This window comes from Olea europaea, chromosome 2 (genome assembly GCF_002742605.1).
Source record: "Olea europaea var. sylvestris chromosome 2, O_europaea_v1, whole genome shotgun sequence".
NCBI classification, from domain to species: Eukaryota; Viridiplantae; Streptophyta; class Magnoliopsida; order Lamiales; family Oleaceae; genus Olea; species Olea europaea.
The window spans coordinates 9,969,555-9,983,354 of NC_036238.1; the positions used below are offsets into that span (position 1 = coordinate 9,969,555).

General features: G+C 33.5%; 1 protein-coding gene across 2 annotated transcripts in view; it reads right to left on the reverse strand.

The window, feature by feature from the left end:
• Positions 1-2,142, reverse strand: part of LOC111410656 (protein SICKLE-like) — a 5,534-nt gene extending 3,392 nt beyond the window's left edge. Inside the window, exon 1 of one of the 2 annotated variants that reach the window (XM_023041110.1) lies at positions 1,926-2,142. The gene's annotated coding sequence lies outside the window, so the exon portion shown is untranslated. The remainder of the gene's footprint in view (positions 1-1,925) is intronic. The other variant, XM_023041118.1, reaches the window with a different exon arrangement.
• Between the last annotated feature and the right edge of the window lie 11,658 nt (positions 2,143-13,800).

Sequence of the window (13,800 nt, forward strand, 5' to 3'; positions counted from 1 at the left end):
CCCCCGGGGGTGATCAAAGATTTTTGTGCACAAGTTTGATTTTATGAAACTCTAATAAATTATGAGAGAAGCAAAATCACAAGAACAAAAGTTTGAAAATTGATACACATAAACATACCTACATACATCAAATAGAGCATATTAGGTTAGAAGAAAAAGGAAAAATCACTGCTAAAATTTGAGGAGTTCAGAGTATCTTTTCTTTGAAATAATAAAAGACAAACTTATTCAGTGCTACAACTAGTATACAATTAGATAAATTCCACATGTGATTATTAAAATAGCTCAAATATATTTATTTTCATTAAATAATTATGTACAAATAGCATTAATTTGACAATTTTTCATATTCATATTCTAAATGGAAAATAAATTTCGCCCAAATGGTCCATAATCTATGGGATTGTTGTGCAAATAATCCCCATCCTTTGAATTCTAATGTTAGCACAAACATGATTAACATTTTACTTAGCCCCATTTTTCTTCCACTAAAAAAGTGGATTAAAATCCAACTCAAAGTCAATACATAATTTTAGCTACACATTGAACTCACAACTTTTTAACCATACATTCCATCAACTTTTATCAACATCCATTACCATTTTTATCTAAACCAAACAGGAGCTTAATGTGTGTAATTGGTCATTATGGATAGTTTACATCCAATTGACCTCAAAAATGGCGATTATATTGCCACCACAATTTTTATTTGATACACCACATTTTAATTACAATTAAGCTCATCATTCTTTGCTAATTGTAGCAAGAATTTCCTTAACTTTTTTCCGTCGACAGTGGCGGATGCAAGCATTTTGAGTTAGAGGGACAATCAAACTAGCAAAATAGTTGTAAAAAAAAAATTTAAGCCCCTCAATAACTTAGTACAATTGTTCTCTACGCGTTCTCATACATTCATAATATTGCATAATTACATCATTTTGTCAAATACAAAACTACGGAACAACAGGAACTACCGGAAGAAAGATATAGTTTTGTGTTGCAAATAAAAGATTTGGAACAGGAGCTCATATCTTTAAGCAACCTGAAAAATGAATTCTAAGAGCAGCTGAAAAGTAAATGCGAGAACTTTGTTCAGTTGTAACAGGAAACAGAAAGCCTGCAAGCTAAAACTTCAGGGATGGAGAGGGAATTAAAGAAGAAAAGAGGTTGAACTCTCTACTGTACAGAAGCAATCTGAAGATAGAAAGAGTGAAGCGTCTGCTCAAATCATTGCTTTGACTGCGGAAATAAGAAATTTTCAAGGGCAATTGGGTCTTTTGAGAGCACAGAAAAGTGAAGGGTGAGAAAAGAAGTGGAGAAATATCAGAATTTCTTATTCAGATAGAAAGGCTAAAAGACGAATTATAAAGCAAAACTATTGATGGACAGAGAATAGTGGAAGAAAAGAAGGGCCTGGAAAAAATATTTCTTAATTGGAGAAAACACTAAAAGAGAGAGTTGATGAAGTAACTTCTGTCAAGAGAAAAATGGAGGATGAGCAGAATGAAGCGTCCAGTGAAATTGCTGCATTAACAGAACAGATTAACCATTTGCATCAGCAAATAGACTCGCTGCAGTCAGATAAAGCCAGTTGGAGGATCTAACAGAAAGAGGTAAACGAGAGTCTATGGAAAGTTTGGCTCAAGCAATTCAACTGAAAAAATGATTCTTCTATCATTAAAAGTGCTACAAAATTAAGCATAAAGATTTCACAATTGCCTAATAATGCTGCCCCTATTTTGAATTTTTGATGAAGCTTCCAAAATAAAGTTCACAAATCACAAAATAAATCTCACAAATCACAATTCATCCATCACCAATCACAAACAAATTACAAATAAGCATAACAAATATATTTCGAAATTGAAATTCCAGAATCAGATATTGATTGAACTCTAGGCAAAGCAAAGTAAAGCAAAACTGACCTTTGGCTTTGGACGGGCTGGCCTGGCTGTGACCGCGTGGCGGACTGACGGCAGGAGTGGACCCGGCCGAATCGAACAAGGTTGAATTGCAGGCAGCGCAAACGCAGGCTGGAGGGTTTTTCAAATTCCAAGGGTTCCTCAAATGGAGGATTTTACAGGAGACCCGAGGGAAAACGTTCGTTCCTGTACAATCAAATCCCAATATAAAAACCAAGCTAAAAAGTTGAAATAGAGACCTAATTGGATACATAAAAAAGCAAAATTTACGGAGTCAATTGTTTTAATGGTCATTGAACTTTGATTCATATTTTTTACTGGTTACTGAAGTTTAAAATGTTAAATTTTAATTACTAAACTTAGGATAATGTTTTCTATTGCTCACTAAACTTATGTCCACGTCTTATATTGTTCACTAAAATTTAAAATGTCGAGTTTTGGCTATTGAATTTTGAAATATTTCGTATGTTACTCATTAACATAATTGTTGAATTTTGAAAAATATCGAGTTTACAATGAGTAATATACAGTATTTTTCAAAGTTCAGTAAGTAATGTACAATATTTTTCAAAATTTAGTGACCAAAACTTGACATTTTAAATTTCAGTGACCAATAAAAAATATGAACCTAAGTTCAGTAATTAAAACTCAATATTTTAAACTTCGATGAACAATTAAAGACATGGACTTAAGTTCAGTGACCATTGGAACAATTAACTCAAATTTACGAGAATAAGAGGAATTGCGACGCTCTAAATTGCAATGGGCTTTTCTATGGATTTTTTTGATAGTGCCCAAATTAGACATGGCACAGTTTGTAAAAACTAGCCTCCTATCTCGAAAAATTAAAGGAAAATTTTAAAGGAAAAAGAGAAATTCTTCCACAAATCAAGCAAAAACAAGATCGAGGTTACTTCAACATTCATTTCTCAAAGTTTTACAAAATTACATGTTCTTTTTTATATTTTGAACTCTTTATTTAATTAGTTCCCCATTCTATCATTTTAAGATTGTTTAATGCTCTCTTTGCATATATTATGAAAGCAACAATCGTAATTATCAATTTTTAGAAATTCCCATTTACAAATTCTAATAATCATAGTGCAATGTCTATCTGACTTTTTATTTGAATTTTGTAATTAGGTATAGTTCGAGGTTCTTTTTTTTTTCTTTTTTTCTTTTTTTTGAAGGATTATTATTATTATTATTATTATTATTATTATTATTATTATTATTATTATGATTTCGCTATTGTGATTGGAAACATGTTTGAAAATAACATTGTAATTTATGATTTTTTTTTTATGACTTTGCTATTGTTATTGAAAACATGTTTGAAAATAAAATTATCGAACTTGAGAGGAAATAGATTTTGCTAACAAAAAAAAAAAGGGGGGGGGGGGGGGAAAAAAAAGAAAAAAAAAAAATAAAAAAAAAAAAACTTCAAAAAAAAAAAAAAGGGGGGGGGGGGGGGAAAAAAAAGAAAAAAAAAAAATAAAAAAAAAAAAACTTCAAAAAAAAAAAAAAGGGGGGGGGGGGGGGAAAAAAAAGAAAAAAAAAAAATAAAAAAAAAAAAACTTCAAAAAAAAAAAAAAGGGGGGGGGGGGGGGAAAAAAAAGAAAAAAAAAAAATAAAAAAAAAAAAACTTCAAAAAAAAAAAAAAGGGGGGGGGGGGGGGAAAAAAAAGAAAAAAAAAAAATAAAAAAAAAAAAACTTCAAAAAAAAAAAAAAGGGGGGGGGGGGGGGAAAAAAAAGAAAAAAAAAAAATAAAAAAAAAAAAACTTCAAAAAAAAAAAAAAGGGGGGGGGGGGGGGAAAAAAATGCTAAAAGAAAGTTACATAAAATGAAAGAAAGTATGAAATACTAAAAAAGTACAGAAATTTATAATCACTTTAAAAACCACAAAAAATTGAAAAAAGTGACAAGACATAAATTAAAACATTGGAACCAATTCAATAAAATGATAGAAAAAAAAATTGACACAACCACCATTTTTCCTCTTTCTTTGTTCAGTGCCAAGTATCTTTAAGTCAGTTTACCAATAAAACACCAATTAAAATACTAAATATTTTTAAGTCAATTCACTGCCTTCATTATCTATCAACTCAACCAACCCATTGACCTCCACTTGAGTGGATCTTATACGAATTCGATGCCAAATCAAGAAAGAGTGAAATCCAGTACTAGAAATAGGTTGTTGAAATCCTAGAAACACAAGATCACCGTGGCGGATGCATATATTTTCAGTTAGAGAGGCACAATCAAACCTTATACAGATCGAATAATTTATTCTTGATTTTTGAATTATTCATATTTGACTCGAAAAATGAAGATTTACGTTTAAAAAAATCCCTTTATTAATATTTTGGTCATCATTTTAATTCATTTAATTTCGAACGGTCCTTTATTAGTATTTTACTCATCACAAGAGAATGCATATTTACGTTTAAAGAATTTATAATGTATTTGAAATTTTGATCCAAACATTAAAAAGATCAATTCAAGTAACTGAAAGGAAAAAATTTATTACAAATATTTAGTACTAATTATCAATTAAATAAAAATAATTTGTTAAATATAAGTCAAATTAAATATAATCATTTCATACCCATTCAATAGACACAATTTGATAGAAAAATGCAAATTTAAATTCTAATTAGTTGAAATTTTGATTGGGAAGTAGAGATTTGTACTAGGTGTGATAACTTGTAGAAAACACCAATGTGTTTTGGCAACTTACACAAATACACTAAAAATCGGGCTACTTATAAAAATACACTAAAAGTTCATTTCGAAGTTTTTGTCATACCACATACAAAAGTATAGATGTTAGCACTTGTAACAAACATAGTATCCACATGTACCCCATTTTCTCTCTCATCTACTACTTGTACAGAACCACATGATAGAGTGAGGTGGAAAAAAATGAGTAAGCTGAAATTTGAAGACCCGGCATAAAATAAAATTTGAGGACCCTACCCAACACCACCTTTCCCCAATTTCCCCAAACCTCGGAGAAAGCCCTAAGAGGCGATCCAATGGCGATCCGAAGGCGATCGAAGCATCATCTCTTCTCTCCGTCCCATCTCCATCCTTCTCCTCCTCCAGCGTAGAACTCAATGCCGCCGCAGACGAAGTCCAAGAAGTTACAGCTTTTTGATTTATCAATTCCAAACTGAACTCGATAATTTCGTTCGACCTCTGTAGCTGCAACCACCATCTTCTCTGGTGAAATCGGTAGATAAATTATGTGCTTATGATATGTAGTTTGCATGGGTACTCATCAGACCTCATACTCACAGCTGAACCTGCAATGTTAAGTTTCAAAGCATTGTCAACTAAACTTTATAATTCAAGCCCTCTTCTGGATCATCGTCCTCTAAAAATTCCCATAATCTTCTACTCCTAAACTCAATTTGTTCCTCTTGAAATGAAACTTTTTTTGCAGATTTTGTTTCATTTTCAACAACCTCCCCTTGTTCAGCCTCTTCATTGTCTTGGTTTGTGAAGATAAGTTAGAATTATCTGCATTTTCGGAAGCTACAACTGCTTCCTTGGTGTCCCAAAACAAACCCTCTAGTTCATTATACATGGCTTTGTATAAATTGCTCATGAGAAACTCGGGGGCATCAGGGCCATTAAATCCATCATAAATTTCGACAAAAAGCCATCCATGCTCTTCTGATACGACAACATGTACTCTATCCTCCCCCTGCCTTACCCAAGGCCCAATGAACATTGCAAGAATTTGACCTTCTTTGTATCACATACTCACCTTTGAAAAGTGTTCACTGCAAGAATTTGACCTTTTTTGTATCACATACATGCCTCTGGTTATTGCAAGAATTTCATCTTCTCTGTATCACATACATGCCTCTGGTCACTGCAAGAATTTTACCTTATTTGTATCACAAATTAATTTGACCTTCACATTGAACGTGCTTATTGCAGTTTGATAAAGCCACATTTAATGAGTCATTGAATGTGTTTATTGCAATGTATAATGACGTGACAAAATGATGGAGTATGACATGGATGTTGAAGACGTGGTCACATATTTGCGGATTGCCAAAATAAGGTCACTTGCCCGTGGTGTAAAGATGCCTATGTGAAGTGTTTTGTGGTGGTAAAAAACACTAAGAACAAAGGTAAATTGTTCAAGTGTTGTAGCAAAAAATTGCGAATTTTGGGAGTGGTTTAAAAAGGGTGAAACGTCCGGTGAATTAAGTTCTGTTGGCAACTCCTTCACTAATCATGTGGCGACTGAATTAAAGAACGTCTCTTGCATGTTCGAAACGATGTGCCGATTAACTCAAAAAAAAGATGTGGAGATAACTGTGACAATACACAAAGGAAATGCAAATGCAGAATGTGATCAGAAAGGAAAAGGGCCGTCATGTTTTTCTGCAGTAGTTTTGGATGTCGAAATTTGAAGTTTCTATGTATCTATCAAATGTGGATTTATCAAACATTTGCTTTCTTAGTTTGGAATTAGGAATGAATAAATGCATATTAGTATATTAACTAGCTGCTAGGCTGGTAGGAAAATGGTGATTTAGAGATTGCATGTCATCTGTGCGCTCTATATTTTTGTAATCAATCACCATATAAAGTTCAATCATTTTTTTATTGGAAAATCGATTGCCCATCAGTTTGTTTTGAACGATGTTTCTTCAACAACTGAATATCCATCATAACTATAATTTCAATTTTTAACCAAATTTGCAACCTTTAGTAGGCATGTGTAACAAGTTGAATAGAGAATGAATATGGTCAAGTCATTCCAGCAAACAACTAAGATTTGCAAGCTCCAAACTTAAGAAAATGATGATATGACTACTCTAATATTCATTCTGTCCGATTAGCAAGAAAAATAATCATTATAGTGCCTGGTTTCAAGTTAAATCTAAAGTGAGGCAGCAGAAATTTTCACTAAGATCAAATTACACCCTCTGATAAGAATCTGCCTACTAATAATAACAATTGAGTTGGAATTTGGTGTCCCCATATGTAAATTAAGGCTGAAAAGAGAAGTAGTACTTAGAACACAATATTAAAATATCAAAAAGCTTTATAAATGACAATATTAAATTGTGTCTATCTCATAATAATATAAATGAAGGACACATTCCACGACGACTTGTATAAAGACAGGATATGTTGAAAACCAACTTAATGCAACAGCTTTAGTTGGACAACTTGGCATGTCAACTTGTATGACTTCTTGGCATCATTAGTTTCTAAGTTGGTTTGAATGAAAAATCTTATCCAGAGGATGCCTCTCTCCCTTGAAATCATGAGTTTCCTCCATCTCGGTTTGGTAAGCGTGGGTACAAGTATGACATTTCCTAAAAATCTATGCAATCTTGTCATTAATACCCAAGGAAGAAATTAAATGGATGATGCACTTTTGTAGGTAGAATGTTTAACTGTATACGTACCTGGACTATGGAAGTGAACATGATTGCCGGACGAAGATATAAAACTTCGTTGTTTGAATGCAAGACTTTCGTTGTCACCCTACAAAAATAATTATTTAAGTCCTTTGTTACCCATATTAATTTAATAATATACATAAACTTACCATTAGAAGTTATGAATATGTGAACGGTGTAGTCATGCAATGTTGTGACTGTTGAGGTACTTGAACAACATGTGCTTCAATGCCAACATTACTTGGTCGTGCCTTCGACTTATTTCCTTTGGAGGTACTCGAACTCCCCTTCATGGCATCCCAACAAGTTCGTTATATTAAGTAAACAACCCATAGAAATTGGTAATATTAGTGTATTAACCTTTGCTTTGTTCGAAATAGGTTCCAACGGGCTCTTCTTGCGAAGTTTCTTCGGTACACCCCTCCTCTTCGCACACTTAGGATCACGTGCTCCACTATTCATAGTTTCTTGTGATGGTCCACCTTGCAATGCTAGCAATGTAGTATGTGGAGACATGACGTTACTAACAACATTGGACTTCGATGTCGTTACCATTTAACATTTATGTTCGATCCATTTTTTTATATTTGCAGCTCTGCTTTCATCGTCTGCGACCAAGTACGCTAACGTAGCAAAAGATTGACACAGTTTGTTATACCTCAACTGTCCCGAAGTACTAGTCAACCCATCATAATGAACTGCAACCCTCGTGTGGGCTCTACTTACATCTTTCTCCCATCTCTGTAGTATATACCTATTCGGTACCTGTTTAAAGCCATTATGAACGAATACTGCAATCATGTGCCTCCATATTATTTTTCGAAATTCGAATGGTGACAACTACAAACAATTTGATAATCTTCTCGTTAAAAAGATACGAAGAACTTTTTTGGTGAGATTGCTCATCGTTTATTTGTTCCTCGCATACCTTATATGTTATCCCCAAACTTCCCTCCAAAGACGAGATTAAGTCATAATAAAGCTTCCTGGTGAACTCTTCTTGAACTTCTCTAAACTTTGCAATTAGGGATGGCAATTAGAACCATCAAAATCGAAAACTGCGGCTAACCGAACCGAATGGGACGAAAAAAATAGAACCGATAGTGCAATGGGGCGGATATAGTATTTGATTTTAATGAACCGATTTGGGACGGGGCGGGTATGGTATTTACCCCATTGCCTCAAACCGAATCGATTAATCGTTAGAAAAAATAAAAAATTAATAATAATTGGGATTTCGATAATTTTTTGATTTTTTCAATGTTAATTACTTAATTTCTTTGGCCCAAAATTTCTGGCCCATTAACAAATTAAATTTAAACCAAAGTACCCAACCCTGAACCCTAACAGTCTAACACAAAGGCACAAACGTTTTATTGAAAAATTGGAATCTCAACTCCTACCTTCTGGGTCTGTCGAGTGCCGACTGTCGTCTCATCCACCTCCGCCCGTTTGCATTATTTTCTTCTCCTTCGACCTTCAAGCTTCTGCCACGGGTGAGCTTCTCATCTTCTCTTTTGATAATTTGTATTTCTCTATTTGAATTTGTTGTGAATTTCGCATAAGATTTGGCAAAAGTATATCTAGAATTTTCAGTTTTTTACAATTAGTGGCTGCTTTAGAGATAAATGACTTTAATTTCTCTCCTCTTTGATGACTTTTGACCTAAACGACACATAAACAAGAAATTGAATTCTTTAATTATAGAAACCAAAGTTTGGTGACGAGGATGTTGACGAAGAGGTACATTTTTTTGTTTAAATATTCAGTTAAGAACATTATGGATTATTGATTTATTACTCTGCTTATATTTCTTATTTACTATATAGGAATCAACTTTGAGTTTTAACGTATGCTAGTAAGAGTTGTGGGGAAGAATGAAGATTGTATATGAATTGAGGTTAGAGCTTTTTGAGTTATTGAATGTTGTTTGTTAAATTTGGATTTTGTCTTTGAGAATTGGGATATTTTTTGCATTTTCATTTGAGATGTTGTTTGCTACATTGACTTAGTATCATGTTTTTTGTTTTCATTGACTTTTTTCATACATTTTTCTTTTCATTCGACGGATGGACTAATTAAAAATAATTTATTTTCTTGGTTATTAACAACCCGAACCGAACCGAACCGACTTTCATGGTTATGGTGCGGTTATGGTATGACCAAAAAATTGGTGGTTCGGTGATGATTTTGGCCGAACCGACCCCGAATCGAACCGTTGCCATCTCTATTTGCAATGGTATATACGACTTGAAATTGCTTCTCAATTTCATACATCGTAGCACATGGCACCATTTGTGAGAAAGACTTGAAATCTGCTTGAATCTCCTTCTTAACTTTATTCTTCAAAGCTCATTCGTATTGTTCAACAAATTGCTTTAACAAAGTCTTCGAATGCACATACCGATCGAAGAACGCATTCATACTCTCACTAAGTTGAGTTGTCGACATTCCTACCCAAAAGCTGGTTTTGAAATAACACAGAACCCATCGACATCTATTCTTATATAGTCCCAACAACCATGCATCGTCATGCAAATCATATGTATCGATTATTACCCTCCATCCATCTTCAAATTCTTGAACAAATTGTGAATCGTAAACCAAACCGTATATAGCATGGAAACTTGAACCCTTTTTCACGTGGTATCCAAACTTTTCTAGTAATATTTTCAATATGTGCCACAAACACCATCTATGTTTCGTTTCGGGGAACACAATTCCAATTGCATTCTGCATTGCCTTGTCTTGATCAGTAATTATACCTGTGGAGCTTTTTCCATGCATACATTGCAGCCACGTCCTAAATAGCCAGACGAATGTATCTATATCCTCATTAGATACCAGCCCATAGCCAAGCAGGGTAAATTGTCCGTGATGATTAATTTCAACAAATAGGGCAAACTAATCCAATCAATCTTGCTCGGACAATGGAAAGAGCCACAGGTTTATCTCTCTATTGAATCAATCGTGTGTACCAAAGTTAAACATTGCGGGCTCTCTTCACTTTCTGCAAACTAAATGTGGCATGTCATACTTATTAGTGAAGTACGTGGTATCGAATATGACGACATCACCAAACTCTTTATATGCATGTCTACTCCTATTATTTGCCCAAAACACATTCTTCAGACTCAAATCTTCGTCCAGATCTATACTGACGTAAAACCCTACGCAACTGGCTTGCATTTTTGAAAAGTATGATTGTATTGCTGCAGCGTCCCCTTTTCAAAGTCTCAGACGTCAAACTTGTTCAACATAATTTCGACAATCCTTTTCCATACATGTCATATTTTCGTATCCACCTGCTTCGACTACTGCAAAGTTGAAACTTTTATGTAATGGAATTCCTGTAATATCATTAACTTCTAGCTGCTGTTTAACATGAGCGCTCAACTCCTGATTACATCGATATAGTCTCGACTTGGATGGACTTGTTTTACAATTATGCTCAAGACTTACTATGTTTATTCTCCATATTCCACGACTATCCATAGATGTAGTCAACCTCGCTCTACAACATGTTTGAATGGTTGGTTGCGGTTTTAAAGAATCGATTGTAGTACTACTTTTTCTTTCACGACTACATGTCTATATGATATCTCACAACACCATCGTCGTCCTTTTTGAAATTTTTTTTCCTAATTGAAAAACCTTCTACGTACGCAAATTTTTTGTAGTAGTCAAACAATTCATTTTCATCATTGAACTTCATACCGACCTCGGGCACTTGCAAAGGCACACCATCTCTTGCTACAATTTCATCACCTAGTAAGTTTACTTTCTCCATGACATTCTCAGACTTAAGTTGTACCAGAATAATGGCATCCACATTGTCCAACATATCTTTCCCTACAACATAAACGTAAAATCAATTGCAATAATGATTTTTCCACAATAGATGTAAATTTCTTCATAAAATGATTGAACCGAAAAATAACTTTTTCTCAAAAAAAAATATTAACCAACATTGAACCGAAAATTTTTTTTTCACAACAAATGTAAAGTTTCAATGAATATTAACACAAGTTTTCCATTCACTAAAGACTAAGGTCAAAAACGTCAAACACATTGCATTTTCGACAATATCAAAAAATAGGCATTACCTTCATCTATAAATTTTTGTCAAAAAAATAAAAAATAAAAATGCCAACCAACATTGAACCGAAACAATGATTTCTTCACAACAAATGTAAATTTTCAACAACTATTAATGCAAGTTTGTGATTAATTCAATAATAAAGTCATCAACTCCCAACACATTGCATTTTCAAGAAAATCAGAAAACACCCATTACCTTTGTTTGCCACGTTTCGATTAACTCCTTCCAATATCTGTCTGAAAGTATTTGGCACTGAAAATGGTGGAGTTTGGATAAGAGGGGACGTATTTTACGCCTTGTCTGAAAGTAAGAGAAGGCAAAGGCAGGTTTGGACGTATAGGGTTGGGTAAAGGAGGCCCATTTGATATGGGTTCAAAATAAATAACTTTTTATTCTTTAGTGGCAACCAGCTTTCTTCTGAATTCAAATTCTGATTTTTTAAACAATAAAGTCAGCTCCTTCTGTCAACTTCCGTGTCAAGCAACGGGTACGAGTAGAATAATTCACAAACATAGTATCCACCTGTACCCCATTTTCTCTCTCATCTCTCCAACAATATTTTTCTTGGACAAACATCAAAACTCAATCGACAAAAACTAGTACAGCTTCTTCTTTGAACTGTGCTTAATCAAAAAAAGCACCTAACTAATCTCAAAATAATCCTCCTCCAGCAGACAAAGCCTTTGGATCCTTGTGTAATGAAAGTTTGTAGGCTTGGTGGCTTCTTTTTCCCATTTATGGATTTTGGGGTTGTGAGGTTGGATGGTCTGGTTTGTTCAACAAATACTGCAACTAATAATGTATTTGACTCATAAAATGCTACTGAGGCAAAGAACAAATGGCATGGATCTGGATTTCTCAGTCAAGAAAGGTATGCAGGATCCATAAATGAAATAAGGAGTTTAAACTGGCTAAGATAGCTTCTAATGCAGGCACCGTAAAATGGTATAAATCTTTGAGAAGGACAACAAATGCTCTCTCCTTTAAATTGGATTTTATATTTATTAGAGGGGCCTAAAACATTTAAAGCAGACCATGACAAAAAGGATTAAACTACTTTGTCCAAATTTTTTCGACATAATGGTTAACATCCTCTTACGTGCGGGTGGATCCCGAGTGAATAAAAAAGTCCAAAATAGAAGTGGGCCCCCTCCCATTGTGAGTGTCAATCAGCAGTTATGTCAAAAAAATTCTATCACCATAGCATTGTTGGATAAAAAATCATGGCCCCAATTCCTTGACAATGACAATCCTTTCAAATTTCAACCAATTATCTTTCCTAGTTTCCTTCTAACCCAAATGTCCCGAAATGATCATTCTTCACATTTTATCAAATTACTTTAACAAAAAATTTGTAAAATATTGCTGATTGTACACAATGTTATACAACATGGTTTACAACTCAATCACATGAGGAGGCCCACCATGAATAACAAAATCGTGAGCCCCTATTGTGACGGGGTTGTACACTATTCTATACAAAGCTTGGTATGTACGTGGCAGTTTTCAAATTTGTAAAACATAAGGACGATGAATAGTACAATATGATATAGATTATAGAACAATATTTTACAATTTATGACACTAATTAAAGCACCAATATTAAGAAATTTATGGTATCATAAATAATGACAATAATCATCAATAATAGCTAAACTTATTCAACTTTTGAATCTAAACAGTGAAAAAATGTTAGCTACATTAGATTTATAAATTTTGAAGAAATTCTTCTCTTTTATTTTGTAGACACTTCTTCATCAACAGTTAGTTTTCCCTTCAACCCACTTTTTCTAGCCATTGCAGAAGTCGGAGTCAAAGTAAGGTAAGTGTTTGTGCTATTTCAGAGTTTTTGAAGTCTGAGTCAGAGCCAGATGAGTGTGTACAGAAGAAGGTAAAGCAAAGTGGCCTCATTTCCCCTGAAAAAATTCCCGCTTTTAAGTTCACTACCCTCGATTCGCCCATTCTTCAATTTTCGTTAATTAGTACATATTGTCCTTCATGATAATTTATATCAAAATATTTTGTTTTTACATTTTGAAATGAGGGAAAGATATTTTTTCGTGCTTTTTATTTTTTTTAAATACAATGAAAAAAATAAGTTGTTTCTCTTCATTTCGACGAAGTTTTGAACATAAAATGTTATCAAATACATGTGTTAATTAATGGAAAGTTTAATAAAAAAAAATTACATTAAAAATCATTAGGGACATAAGTACTAAGCAAAGATTAAGAACTTTAACTTTAATTAAAATGTGATATAAGAAATAAAAACTATGGTGTTAATATAATTACCCCGTTAAAAACGTCAAAGTTATATTGTGAAGACTAAAATGCCCTTACT